At 48.1% G+C, this 14920-nt stretch overlaps 1 protein-coding gene across 1 annotated transcript in view; it reads right to left on the reverse strand.

Moving 5' to 3' along the window:
- The window catches only part of GRIK5 (glutamate ionotropic receptor kainate type subunit 5), a 396169-nt gene that overhangs the window by 226755 nt on the left and 154494 nt on the right, over positions 1-14920 (reverse strand). The gene's annotated exons all lie outside the window — the stretch shown is intronic.

Raw genomic sequence — 14920 nt, forward strand, 5'->3', positions numbered from 1 at the left:
GGAGTCAAGGGAAAGGGTTCCAAGGTCCTGGCAGAGAGGAAGGAGTCAAGGAAAAGGATTCAAAGGTCCTGGCAGAGAGGAAGGAGTCAAGGAAAAGGGTTCCAAGGTCCTGGCAGAGAGGAAGGAGTCAAGGAAAAAGGTTCAAAGGTCCTGACAGAGAGGAAAGAGTCAAGGAAAAGGGTTCCAAGGTCCTGGCAGAGAGGAAGGAGTCAAGGAAAAGGGTTCAAAGGTCCTGACAGAGAGGAAAGAGTCAAGGAAAAGGGTTCCAAGGTCCTGGCAGAGAGGAAAGGAGTCAAAGAAAACGGTTCAAAGGTCCTGGCAGAGAGGAAGGAGTCAAGGAAAAGGGTTCAAAGGTCCAGGCAGAGAGGAAGGAGTTAAGGAAAAGGGTTCAAAGGTCCTGGCAGAGGAAGGAGTCAAGGAAAAGGGTTCAAAGGTTCTGGCAGAGAGGAAGTAGTCAAGGAAAAGGGTTTAAAGGTCCTGGCAGAGAGGAAGGAGTCAAGGAAAAGGGATCCAAGGTCCTGGCAAAGGGAAAAAGAGTCAAGGAAAAGGGATCCAAGGTCCTGGCAGAGAGAAAGGAGTCAGGAAAGGGTTCAAAGGTCCTGGCAGAGAGGAAGGAGTCAAGGCAAAGGGTTCAAAGGTCCTGGCAGAGAAGAAGGAGTCAAGGAAAATAGTTCAAAGGTCCTGGCAGAGAGGAAGGAGTCAAGGAAAAGGGATCCAAGGTCCTGGCAGAGAGAAAGGAGTCAGGAAAAGGGTTCAAAGGTCCAGGCAGAGGAAGGAGTCAAGGAAAAGGGTTCAAAGGTCCTGGCAGAGAGGAAGGAGTCAAGGAAAATGGTTCAAAGGTCCTGGCAGAGAGGAAGGGGTCAAGGAAAAGGGTTCCAAGCTCCTGGAAGAGAGGAAGGAGTCAAGGAAAAGGGTTCAAAGGTCCTGGCAGAGATGAAGGAGTCAAGGAAAAGGGTTCAAAGGTCCTGGCAGAGAGGAAGGAGTCAAGGAAAAGGGTTCAAAGGTCCTGGCAGAGAGGAAGGAGTCAAGGAAAAGGGTTCCAAGGTCCTGACAGAGAGGTAGGGGTCAAGGAAAAGGGTTCAAAGGTCCTGGCAGAGAGGAAGGAGTCAAGGAAAAGGGTTCCAGGTGCTGACAGAGAGGAAGGAGTCAAGGAAAAGGGTTCAAAGGTCCTGGCAGAGAGGAAGGAGTCAAGGAAAAGGGTTCCAAGGTCCTGACAGAGAGGTAGGGGTCAAGGAAAAGGGTTCAAAGGTCCTGGCAGAGAGGAAGGAGTCAAGGAAAAGGGTTTAAAGGTCCTGGCAGAGAGGAAGGAGTCAAGGAAAAGGGATCCAAGGTCCTGGCAAAGGGGAAAAGAGTCAAGGAAAAGCGTTCCAAGGTCCTGGCAGAGAGTAAGGAGTCAAGGAAAAGGGTTCAAATGTCCTGGCAGAGAGGAAGGAGTCAAGGAAAAGGGTTCAAAGGTCCTGGCAGAGAGGAAGGAGTCAAGGAAAAGGGTTCCAAGGTCCTGGCAAAGAGGAAGGAGTCAAGGAAAAGGGTTCAAAGGTCCTGGCAGAGAGGAAGGAGTCAAGGAAAAGGGTTCCAAGGTCCTGACAGAGAGGAAGGAGTCAAGGAAAAGGGTTCAAAGGTCCTGGCAGAGAGGAAGGAGTCAAGGAAAAGGGTTCCAGGTCCTGACAGAGAGGAAGGAGTCAAGGAAAAGGGTTCAAAGGTCCAGGCAGAGAGGAAGGAGTCAAGGAAAAAGGTTCAAAGGTCACGGCAGAGAGGAAGGAGTCAAGGAAAAGGGTTCCAAAGTCCTGGCAGAGAGGAAGGAGTCAAGAAAAAGGGTTCAAAGGTCCTGACAGAGAGGAAGGAGTCAAGGAAACGGGTTCCAAGGTCCTGGCAGAGGAAGGAGTCAAGGAAAAGGGTTCAAAGGTCCTGGCAGAGAGGAAGGAGTCAAGGAAAAGGGTTCGAAAGGTCCTGGCAGAGAGGAAGGAGTCAAGGAAAAGGGTTCCAAGGTCCTGGCAGAGGGAAAAAGAGTCAAGGAAAAGCGTTCCAAGGTCCTGGCAGAGAGGAAGGAGTCAAGGAAAAGGGTTCAAAGGTCCTGGCAGAGAGGAAGGAGTCAAGGAAAAGGGTTCCAAGGTCCTGGCAGAGAGGAAGGAGTCAAGGAAAAGGGTTCAAAGGTCCTAGCAGAGAGGAAGGAGTCAAGGAAAAGGGTTCAAAGGTCCTGGCAGAGAGGAAGGAGTCAAGGAAAAGGGATCCAAGGTCCTGGCAGAGAGAAAGGAGTCAGGAAAGGGTTCAAAGGTCCTGGCAGAGAGGAAGGAGTCAAGGCAAAGGGTTCAAAGGTCCTGGCAGAGAGGAAGGAGTCAAGGAAAATAGTTCAAAGGTCCTGGCAGAGAGGAAGGAGTCAAGGAAAAGGGATCCAAGGTCCTGGCAGAGAGAAAGGAGTCAGGAAAAGGGTTCAAAGGTCCAGGCAGAGGAAGGAGTCAAGGAAAAGGGTTCAAAGGTCCTGGCAGAGAGGAAGGAGTCAAGGAAAATGGTTCAAAGGTCCTGGCAGAGAGGAAGGGGTCAAGGAAAAGGGTTCCAAGCTCCTGGAAGAGAGGAAGGAGTCAAGGAAAAGGGTTCAAAGGTCCTGGCAGAGATGAAGGAGTCAAGGAAAAGGGTTCAAAGGTCCTGGCAGAGAGGAAGGAGTCAAGGAAAAGGGTTCCAAGGTCCTGACAGAGAGGTAGGGGTCAAGGAAAAGGGTTCAAAGGTCCTGGCAGAGAGGAAGGAGTCAAGGAAAAGGGTTCCAGGTGCTGACAGAGAGGAAGGAGTCAAGGAAAAGGGTTCAAAGGTCCTGGCAGAGAGGAAGGAGTCAAGGAAAAGGGCTCAAAGGTCTTCAGAGAGGAAGGAGTCAAGGAAAAGGGTTCAAAGGTCCTGACAGACAGGTATGAGTCAAGGAAAAGGGTTCCAAGGTCCTGGCAGAGAGGAAGGAGTCAAGGAAAAGGGTTCCAAGGTCCTGGCAGAGAGGAAGGAGTCAAGGAAAAGGGTTCAAAGGTCCTGGCAGAGAGGAAGGAGTCAAGGAAAAGGGTTCCAAGGTCCTGACAGAGAGGTAGGGGTCAAGGAAAAGGGTTCAAAGGTCCTGGCAGAGAGGAAGGAGTCAAGGAAAAGGGTTCCAGGTGCTGACAGAGAGGAAGGAGTCAAGGAAAAGGGTTCAAAGGTCCTGGCAGAGAGGAAGGAGTCAAGGAAAAGGGTTCCAAGGTCCTGACAGAGAGGTAGGGGTCAAGGAAAAGGGTTCAAAGGTCCTGGCAGAGAGGAAGGAGTCAAGGAAAAGGGTTCCAGGTGCTGACAGAGAGGAAGGAGTCAAAGAAAAGGGTTCAAAGGTCCTGGCAGAGAGGAAGGAGTCAAGGAAAAGGGCTCAAAGGTCTTCAGAGAGGAAGGAGTCAAGGAAAAGGGTTCAAAGGTCCTGACAGACAGGTATGAGTCAAGGAAAAGGGTTCCAAGGTCCTGGCAGAGAGGAAGGAGTCAAGGAAAAGGGTTCCAAGGTCCTGGCAGAGAGGAAGGAGTCAAGGAAAAGGGTTCCAAGGTCCTGGCAGAGGATAAGAAGTCAACGAAAAGGGTTCCAAGGTCTTTGCAGAGGGGAAGATGTTAAGGGAAATGGTTCAACTGTACTAACAGAGCGTAGGAAGTCAAGGAGGGCGCTCATTGGTCCTGGCAGAGAGTAAGTAGTCAAGGAGTAGGGTCTGAGGTCCTGGCAGAGGGTAAAAAGTCAAGGAGATGGGCTCAGGGATGCTGGCAGAGGGGAGAAAGTCAAGGAGAAGGGCTCAGAGGCCCAGGCCGAGAGTAAGAAGTCAAGTAGTGGGGGTCAGAGGTCCTGTCAGAAAAGGAAGGAAAGTGTGATTCAAAGAAAAAACAAAAAAGAAGGAAAGGACATTTGTACAGGTAGGAATGAGGAAAGAAAAGAAGAGCACTTGCAGGTATTTCGAAAGCATCCATGGAGTGTCCTTCCCTTGAACACTAGACATCTTTGCCCGAAACATTCTCTAGATGCATCTGAGGCAAAGCTTGCCATGCCCACACAAACCTTACAGGGAAATACTAAACCAAAAATGTAAAGGAGACTCCTACTTCTAACTTTATGTGAACTTCTGAGTTTGTGGCAGATGACAGTTCCAGAGATGAAGCCCCCTGACGGCTAGAGATCGTGTGGGCCAATCTCAGCCCTGCACAGGCAGACGTAGGTAAAGCCCCTCGAAGGACCACTTCATCTGGGTGAGGTGAGTTACAGGACTGGTCTCTGAATTAGGAGACCACCTGGCAGAGACCACTCGAGGCCTGTAGGAGCTCAGAAGTTCCGTAGATGCCAAGAAAATATACTCCCAAAACCAATTAGAGATTCCGTAAGATTCAGTAAAATCTAACCGAATCGCAAACTGGGTTTGATAGATTAAAAAAAAAACATTTTAGCAGTCGGAAAGGCTCTTATTTTACAAATAGGAGCCTCACCAACAGCACAATATATTCATACACGAGGGCCTCAGACTGGTAAATCAGGACCTTTTACTTCTGATGTCCTGATTATTAAAATTACTATTGACCCAAAACTGAGCACCAGGCACACCCCTTTCCCACTTGATCCTCAGCATAGCAAAGTTAAGCACTCAGGGAGTGGTATGGGGTGAGAGACTTAGAATATTCAATAAACTAATACAAGTAAATATGGGGGAAGGGGTCCCCAGGGCCTAATAAGGTTAGGGAGGGGGGACATGAAGCCCTTCCCTTTAAAAAAGAAAAAGCCCTTGGGGATAGGGTTCCACTCCCCATGGCCTTATAAAGCTGGGGTCCCCAGGGCCTAATGGGCTTAATTAGGTTCAGAGAAGGGAGCTCCTTGGCCTCCCTTCACTTTAAATCATACGGTCCTTGGGTCCCCAGGGTCCAATGGGCTTAATTAGGCTCAGGGGGGCCATATGCCCCCTCTACCCTTTCAAAAACATATGAGCCCCGGGGTATTGGCTTTATGTATGTACAAAATATTACTTTACTTTTAAAAAATCAAAAAAAATCACTGAAAAAAATAAAGGTTACCGTAACATTATAGTTAGGTGTGATAAAAAAACATCTGTTTTAAAAAAAAAAACATTAGAAATTCACTGAAAAAAACAAAGGCTAAAGTAACGTTATAGGTAGGTGAATTTGTCAGTGACAGCATTAACATTTTGAACTAAAAAAACACAGAAATTCACCAGTCATAGTTAGCAGAGCTAACTATAACTTGCACCCTGTCAATCACTGCTTATGATTTCGTATATTACATCACTCATGACATGTTCGATGACATAATTTATGACATCACTGATGACATCTCAAATGACATTACTGATGACATCACTGATGACATTACTGATGACATCATTCAAGCTTCTTTTGTTCATATTGCTCTATAAAAAGGGTATAGCATTAGAGCTCTGAAAGTGAGTACAAAATAGCTCAGAAGACTATGAGGTATGATCAAAGCCATCACAGAAACAACTCCATTAGGTGTAGAAAGCATGGGTTATGTGCCACATTAACCATATACCATACACTTCACGGTTAGCATAGTTCACATTAACTATCAACCACAGATCTATGAGAAACCCTCATTGCATACAGTGTTCAATCTGTATACAAATGTTAAGAATAAGCCAAGTTCATAAAAATACTGAACGTCTGTTCCAAAATGAATGGCCCATTAAAGGCAGATTTTATCAGTATCAAGCCCCTGACAGTCACTGAAACTAGATTGAGAAATTAAGTTGATATGAGTAGAGAAGTGGGTACTGTAAACAGTATTCACTCTATGGAGAGAGTGTACTCTGTACCTCACAGGTTGGAGACAGTGAAACTCTCATGAAAAATAAACTACAGAGTATTCAAAAGTATCTACTAAGAATAGTGTACACTCTATGCAACAAAGACACTATTCGCTAAAAATAAGCAATGTCTGAAGGTGCTAAAGATACCTGTTGCCTTCATACTGAGGTCGAAAACTTTACAGATAACCCATCTTTGAAGCAAAACAAGCACACGTACATGTGTCAGTACCTGGTGCACAAGGACTTCTATCTTAGGTAGAAATGATCATGCTGACACTGTTCTGTCTAATAACTCATGGCCGCTTACAATACTTAGTATGTTGCATGTAGAATCTTTGTCCTGTTGCAAACTTTTTCTGCAGTTGGTAAATATTTGTGTGGAACATAATGGACACAAGTTGTCAACTGTCACCTGCACACAGGGTTACTCTTCTATGCAAGCATTTGTAATGTGTTCAATACCTCTATACACAATCGTGCATTAGGGGCAGATGCGTTTTGTAAACACTTAGGGCCTTATTACGAGTACCGGAGTCCTGGCACTGCTGTACTTGGAGTGGCGGTCTTCCCACCGTGGTCCACCTGCCGTATTTTGTGTGGAGTGGTAGAACCACCAGCAGCCCACTACAACACCGGTGGCACCGCCACGATCATGGATCCCATGGTGCCTGCGATGTGATGAATGAGGAGGAATGGAGGTGGTGCCGATCCTGGCACTGTTGTCCATTTTATGACTTGCCCTTCTGCAAGCCTTTTCATGGCGGTGCTCCCGCCATGAAAAAGCTTGCAGATGGGCAAGGAGGAGACAAGGAGGAGACCCCCAACAGGGCCCTCAGGCAAATCTGCACATGCATGGGGCACATGATGTGCCACCCCACAAGTGCATGGTTATGCGTGCACGGCATGGCTTGCATGACATTGTGCATGCCACATCGTGCGCGGACAAGCATTCTGCACTGTCACAGCAGCGGTTTGCTCTCTAGGCTCTCCTATGAGCCTAACATACCCGTCCTGTGACACCGCCCGCCCTGGATTATAATCCAGCGGGCGGGTGCACCAAAAATGTGGTGCTCTTCGTGGGACCGAGGTGGTGCCAGTCAAAGACCACCAAACTCTGAATAAGGCTGTTAAAATCCTTAGCTGGACCCAGGCTGCACACAATTTGGTAGACAAGTAATATGGTACTTATCCGCCACCATCTAAACTATACAAGAAACTAGCACACTCATTGGATGATGTAATCAGTGATGTCATTAATAATGCCATTTGAGATGTCATCAGTGATGTCGTAGAACATGTCATGAGGGCTGTAATATGTGTTGTCATAAGCAGTGCAAGGCGGCGGCTCAAGATATACTGAATTTCTGAGGTGTTTTTTTTAATTCAAACATTAATGTTGTCACTGACTAATTCACCTCACTACAACGTTCCTTTAACCTTTGCTTTTTTCAGTGAATATATATATATATATATATATATATATATATATATATATATATATATATATATATATATATATATATATATAACACACAAACCTTCTTGGCAGAAGGATTAACGGGACGAACTCTCGTATTTAAGAAGTTTTACTCTTTTTTTATTCAATTTTTAGCCTTCAGATAGTGTTAATGCAGCAAAAGACAAACACTGATCCAAGTGTTTCGGGAGCACTTCTCCCTTGCTCACGATCACCTGATCACAGGAAGCCAGTCATTTTAAAGTTACAGTGTAACATTTCCCGCTTAGTGTGCATATTGTCTCTAGGCATTCTGGAGGTTGTAGTTTTAATTAAAAACAAGTGTGGTTCTTTGACTTTCAACATTGTACCTTATTACTTTTCAGTTAATTTGCACTGTATTTTTTATATACATATAGTATCTGCATTTCTCATTGTCCAACAAGTCTCAATTTCCTTTATTTTTTGTTCTGCTTCAATTTTTGTAATTTTCAGCTTATTCTTTTCCCTTTAGTGGGAAGTGATCATGCCGTTTGTTATTGAATAAAGTGTTTCCTGAACGTCCCCTGCGTGGCCTTCACTCTTTCCCTGGGAGGAGACTTTTTGGACATTTTCACGTTTGCCAGCAACGTGACTTGGAGGCTCCCGCTGCGCAAGTGGCCGCGGACATTACTGGCAGCTGCTTCGGCAGGTTCTTTGTTGTGTCCGAGGTATCGGGAAGTCCGTGGCCAGCCTCTACATCCAGGAGCATTGGGAGGCAGCGAAACGTAGGACGGGATGTACTTTACACTCCTGCCTCTGCCGGTACTTTGACCTGGAGCATGGGGCGGCAGCGGAGTCAGGGGACGTAAGGAGACATGGCGATATCATTACCCACAGGATATAGGCGTTTTCAAACACCGGTTGCTGTCCTGCACACGCCATTCCACTTTGGACAGAATTCCCCCGTGCAGCACCTACCTGGACTATTGGTGCATCCTGGGACCTGCAGTTTCTACAAATTGCGGTCTGGTGAGCAAAGATAAGGAAAGGGGGCGGAGCGTATCCCCACCAATGGGGAAGTGGCAGGACCTGTATATTTCGGTGTTTCTAAAGCCGCCTGAACATGAAGGCATCAGAAGAAGGCCAGTGTCGGCCGAAATGCATCATGCCGTTTGTTATTGAATAAAGTGTTTCCTGAACGTCCCCTGCGTGGCCTTCACTCTTTCCCTGGGAGGAGACTTTTTGGACATTTTCACGTTTGCCAGCAACGTGACTTGGAGGCTCCCGCTGCGCAAGTGGCCGCAGACATTACTGGCAGCTGCTTCGGCAGGTTCTTTGTTGTGTCCGAGGTATCGGGAAGTCCGTGGCCAGCCTCTACATCCAGGAGCATTGGGAGGCAGCGAAACGTAGGACGGGATGTACTTTACACTCCTGCCTCTGCCGGTACTTTGACCTGGAGCATGGGGCGGCAGCGGAGTCAGGGGACGTAAGGAGACATGGCGATATCATTACCCACAGGATATAGGCGTTTTCAAACACCGGTTGCTGTCCTGCACACGCCATTCCACTTTGGACAGAATTCCCCCGTGCAGCACCTACCTGGACTATTGGTGCATCCTGGGACCTGCAGTTTCTACAAATTGCGGTCTGGTGAGCAAAGATAAGGAAAGGGGGCGGAGCGTATCCCCACCAATGGGGAAGTGGCAGGACCTGTATATTTCGGTGTTTCTAAAGCCGCCTGAACATGAAGGCATCAGAAGAAGGCCAGTGTCGGCCGAAATGCATCATGCCGTTTGTTATTGAATAAAGTGTTTCCTGAACGTCCCCTGCGTGGCCTTCACTCTTTCCCTGGGAGGAGACTTTTTGGATATATATATATATATATATATATATATATATATATATATATATATATATATATATATATATATAAAGCAGCCAGTCCCGACCTTGTCCGGAAGCAATCAGGCTTCCCCGACCCCCGCCCGCCCCGACATTGTGCAGCAGCCCGGCCCCCCGCCCGCCCCGACATTGTCAAGCAGGCCGGGCCCCCGCCCCCCCGTCCCCCGCCTGCCCCGCCCCCCGCCTGCCCGGAGCCTTACCTTAGCCGCCGCTCCTCCCCGGCGCTCCTCATTTCACTGCACATTGTGCAGCAGCCCGGCCCACCACCCGCCCGACATTGTCAAGCAGCCCGGGCCCCTGCCCCGACCCCTGCCTGCCCCGACCCCTGCCTGCCTTGACCCCCGCCTGCCCGGAGACTTACCTCAGCCGCCACTCCTCCCCCGCTCTCCTCATTTCACCGCTCCTCGCCGCTTTCCGCTCCTCACGCCTGTCCGCCGGTCCTCACCGCCATTCCACCATTCCGCCGTTCCTCACCGCTCCTCCCCCGCGCCATGTCCGCCGCTCCTCCTCGCGTTCTTGGACGCCGCTCCTCCCCGCGCTCCTGACGTCTGCACGCAGGTCACGGCCGGCACTACTTCAAAGGGACTACTTTTCTTTTTAATAACGCATATTTTTATACTTTATATAGCCTATGTCCGTCTGCGCACCATGACGATTACAATGATGTATCGGGTGTGTGGATTGGCGCTGTGGTTCCCGAGTTTACCCGCCTCAAAGGTGCAAAGTTCTTCCTTTATATTAGTAGTATAGATATAGATATAGATTAAAATGCATTTAATTTTTTAATAATTACATGTATGATTGCATAGTTTTTAAATTCAAAATAGGTGATTGAAATATTTTATAGTTAAATCTTAAAAATACACTATTTTTAAATCTATTTATAATATGAATTGTATTTATTTATTTTTAACTGTTTTAAATAATTTAATTTGCTGTATTAACTGGTTTTAAGTCCCTACACCCCTTATTTTCTATGGGAGGATGTTGTAATATCACTGGTTGAACATATGCACTGCTGAACTTACTACTTTGAACACTGAAACGTAGTAAGCTTACTCATAAGTGTCCGTTACTTTTGTGAATCCGGCCTGGTGCCTAGAGCGTTCTCCGCTCTCAGAACACCCTTCAGAGCGTTATAGCTCATTCCTCAGAAAACATTCAGCTCTCCCTGCATGCCGATGGTGATATTACCCCTAACTGAGGGCCCCAGGACCTTATCAGCGCTGGAGGCAGGCCTCGGGGCGCTATCAGCACCCCCTGCAGGTGTCAGAGAGTTTAGCAATGCCTCACAATAGACCATCAGTGTGACAGCACTTAGTTCTGACAGCAGACTTCAGGGCGCTGCAGCACCGGCCTCGGAGCGCTATCTATCTACAGTGCAAGTAGCACCTCTGAGCGCTTTCCTCCCACCGCACCTCGGGGCGCTATCCTTCTATCGCACCTCGGAGCGCTATCCTCCCATCGCACCTCAGAGCGCTATCCGTCCAGGGTGCAGGCAGCAGTCCCCCTCCCTCCTGCTTAGGCGACAAGGCTCTCGCTGTGGCTCTTGCAGCGCTGAAAAGCCCTTTGTGCTCCCCACACCCCTCCATTAGGGCCAATCAGGGCATGAGACGGGGCCGGGCGCCCCGCTCCAGAGGCCGCACAACAGAGGCCCAGTGACTGCGGCCTGGCACTGGCTCGCCCGCCCCTCACCTTGGCCCCTCTCGTCGCCCTCGGCCGCTTTACACTGCCATTACCCGTGCCCTGCAGTTGGCCTTGTCAGTGCACCTGACCCCGGCCCGCCAGGGATGCATGACTGAGCGGGTCTGGACCCGTCCCAGGCTGTGGGCGGAGTCCTGCCCCTAGCCCGCAGAGTGCCCTCTAAACTGCAGTCTGTAGTCACAGCAGTGTGCAGCACCATGTCTGGTACACCTGTAACTACAACAGTACTCAGCACGTGCAGCCCGGGCCCCCGCCCGCCCGCCCCGACTGCCCCGACCCCCGGCTGCCCGGAGCCTTACCTTAGCCGCTGCTCCTCATTTCACCGTCCTCGCCGCTTACCGCTCCTCCCGCCTGTCCGCCGGTCCTCACCGCTCCTCCCCCGTGGCATGTCCACCGCTCCTCCTCGCGTTCCTGGACGCCGCTCCTCCCCGCGCTCCTGAAGTCAGCAGGTCGCGGCCGGCGCTACTTTGAAGGGACTACTTTTTTTTATATTCATTTTTTAAATAACGCATATTTTTATACTTTATATAGCCTATGTCCATCTGCACACCCTGACGATTACATTGATGTATCGGGTGTGTGGATTGGTGCTGTGGTTCCAGAGTTTACCCGCCTCAAAGGTGCAACGTTCTTCCTTTATAATAGTAGTAAAGATATATATATATATATATATATATATATATATATATATATATATATATATATATATATATAAATATATATATATACATACACATGTACCTGTATGTGGAGGTAAATATATGCACATGTATGTGGAGTTAGGTGTATGCTTATCTTCATGATATTTGTGCAATCCATATTCTGGCTGCAATATCTGTGTGGCACATTATTTAGAACTTGATATTCTGGGAGTATATTGTGAGCTCGCTCAGCCCGAGAAGATCTGTGAGTAGAAGTGTGGCAATGGAGACATTATCATGCGTCTCCAGAACGGATCTTCTGCCTCCGCGTCCCAGCGCGCGTCTCCGTAACAGAATACATCCCACTCATGAATAGACTGCGGTTCATTGAGGTCTAGTATCTGATGGGAACCGCAGTGCATCGACCATGGGTTTCCAATCTGTTGAGCCTTATCAGTTGCATCACGCCTCATGGCTTCTGACACCAGCCGGCATCTGCAAGTCCCGGCGCCAACGCTCAATCATGGCGGCCTCATAGTCTCGCGGGACTTGGTGATGTGACTTTCTACCAACAACCAAGTCACTGAAGGGAATCTGTAGCTTATTCAATCCTTCTTTGGTCTTCTTATGGCGACTCTCTAAATCCTCTGCATTCTTTAGCCAGGAACTCTCCTGTGGCACCAAGAAGACACTTATTTGCTTCTCTGTAAAAGTCACAACATCTGGATTTTTTAATCAGCTCTGGAACTAAAGCAATAGGAGCTGAAAAGAAACTATTAGGATGTAAGCTGAACTTTGTGTCAGTGCATTGAAGCCAGCGTGTAAGTGTGTGTGTTACAAATGTAAAAAGGGCCGCAAACCTGGGTTTTAATTAAGCAAGCTACCATAGGCAGGGCAAGGCACACACACCTGCTCAGCACCAGGACTACCTTGCGGGCGATTGAGCCCTTTACAAATACACAGAAAATATTAGTTGGTGCTCTTGCACACAGGGTACAGATAACTTTATGGTAAAACGTGCCTCCGAAAAGGGCATCCAGGACCTTTTTCTGATGCGCACTGTTGCATTCTACGAAGTGTGGACAGTGTGACGTGCGTGCACTTTAATATCTTAAACCGAGCAGTGAGTGGAGCATTCTATACAGGCAGGCGGGCCTGTCTAATACGAAATCAGTTGTGTCTTCTTTCGGGTCTCCTGCCATGCAGGTAACCCATCCTGCTTTGTACTTTGACCCTCGGTATTGGAATTTGGTGCAGGCTAGCGCACCAAGCCACCTTGGTGCACTGCCCTATATCAAAGTGAAAAGATAGGAATGCACCATATTTATGCAATACGGTGCATTCATGTCCTTTGTTTCTGCGCCGGTGCCGTTTCGGCAGCCGAGCGCCAACGTAGGCCCCCATGCACCATGTGCCGTCGTTGCAGGCAGGGTTTTTTCTGTGCAGGGAGTAGCATCTTCCTGCACAAAAACAATCCACTGAGGCGTTTTCCTCTTTAAACGAGGAGAAATAAACATATTTTTCCTTGTTACACCTCACCTCGAGAGGAGTACGGATTTGAAGCTTCCTCAGGTTTTCTTCACTTTATATATCTGGGGCAGCGTGAAATTCCATGGGTGTTGAATGTGAAAACCTACAAAAACGCCCATGGAACGCCTCCCGAGCATAGAGTAAGGCAGCACCGCGATTTGTGCGCTGTTGCCTTACTCATAATTTATGAGGCCACCCTCAGGCTGGCTTAGATCGTACTGACAGCCCTGCGACCCGCATGGACCGCTTGACGTGGTGCAAAAGTGATGCAAGGTTCTCATAAATAAGCCCCTTTGTCTCATGCCTGGTGGAATATGCCTCTTGACCTTGCATCCCGTTACCCCGCATGTTGTTTCAACAGGGTTCTTACAATGACTTGTGGAGGGGGGCGCTGGATGTTGGAAAAGTACAATTTACTATTTCAACCCCAGTCTGTGTGGGCAGTAGGGAATGCGTTGGATTTTAAATCCAACACCTTCTCCCCCTTTCGCAAGTCGTTGTTACGCCTTGCCCGGTATTGGTATGGGTTGTTACCACGCGGTTGTTGTAACAACCGCTTTGTTACAACATGCGGGGTGATGGATGCGGGGTTATGGTTGTTTACCGCCTCGTGTCCTCGTAAAATGAGGCCGAAACACCGCATTGGGAATTGCCAACACCGATGAGTTTGGATTGTCCCCGGTGAGGTTTAGGCCATCTATACCAGTCCTGCAGATCAGAATTGGACAATTATTACTTCTTCCGTGTGGGCGCCTGGGCTATGCGGTAATTGAGCACATGTGGTAATGCTGGTGTAGGCCTGTACACCTGCTCGTGACACTGGCCAATTAGATTGCGGACCTGCGCAGAAAGGTGGCTCAGTGTGGGAAGGGAGGCTGAAAGTTTTATCTGTCAGGACGGAACTTTACACCTGTGTGCAGTGGAGAGAGTAAGAGAGCACACACAGGCCTTGCAGGACCCCTCACTGCACATATGAATCAGAGGGGAGGGGGGCAGTGCTGCAAAGCCCAGGCTTGTTTTCAGCTTTGCAGTGTTTCTAAACTTTAAAAACTGTACAATAAGAAAAAACACAAAGAGCAGGAGAAAACCCTCACTAAAAAAACACCTTGAGTGAAAAACTCACACAAACAAAAATATTTCTCAAGAAAAGCCCCTCCTCAAAACATGTTTTAGAGGACAAATGTCTCTTTTTTAGTCAGAACACATATTGCAAGTGCAGTTGAACAAAGCTAGAGAGCTCGACAAGCTTTGTAAAGTTGGGAGTTTCTCAACTACACTCAACTTTAGCGGCAAAAGTGTGTGGGCGTCTCTCACCCGCACAAACCTGGGGCAGCTCAAACACCACTTTTTGAGGCGTAACTCAACATGACGATAAACCCTCGAACTGACATTTTTAAAACATTGTTCTAAAAGCATAAACATGGCCTTCCTTCATCCATGCTGGTGCTTACCTTGGCCCGCGAGATATTTGAATTACACCTATGGAATTTCCATAGTTCCAGAATGTTATTTTATGCGAAATTCGCAAAACGGCTTGAAATGTTTTGCATTTTGCACTGTCAGGTAATTTGTGTGCGCAAGAAGATAATCAGCGCAGAAACGACCTCGGCTACAGACATTTCTTCTCAAATCACGATTTGCATTGGAGGGTCAGATGTACGACCATTTGCTTTTGTGACTCGCAAATTGAGAGTCGCAAACGCAAATGTACAACAGTGTCAGAGACACTGTTAGTGATTCCCAATGAGGTCCCAAAATGCGAAGCACATGAATATTGATGAGCCACTCGCAATTTGCGACCCCATTGGGAATGGCTGGCCCTCCCAAGGATGGTGGCCTGCTGGGCTCAGAAGACATCCATGTCTGGGACTGCGACTGCTTTTGAATTAAGCAGGTTTTTTTTT

Source organism: Lissotriton vulgaris, chromosome 7 (genome assembly GCF_964263255.1).
Source record: "Lissotriton vulgaris chromosome 7, aLisVul1.2, whole genome shotgun sequence".
Lineage (NCBI taxonomy): Eukaryota > Metazoa > Chordata > Amphibia > Caudata > Salamandridae > Lissotriton > Lissotriton vulgaris.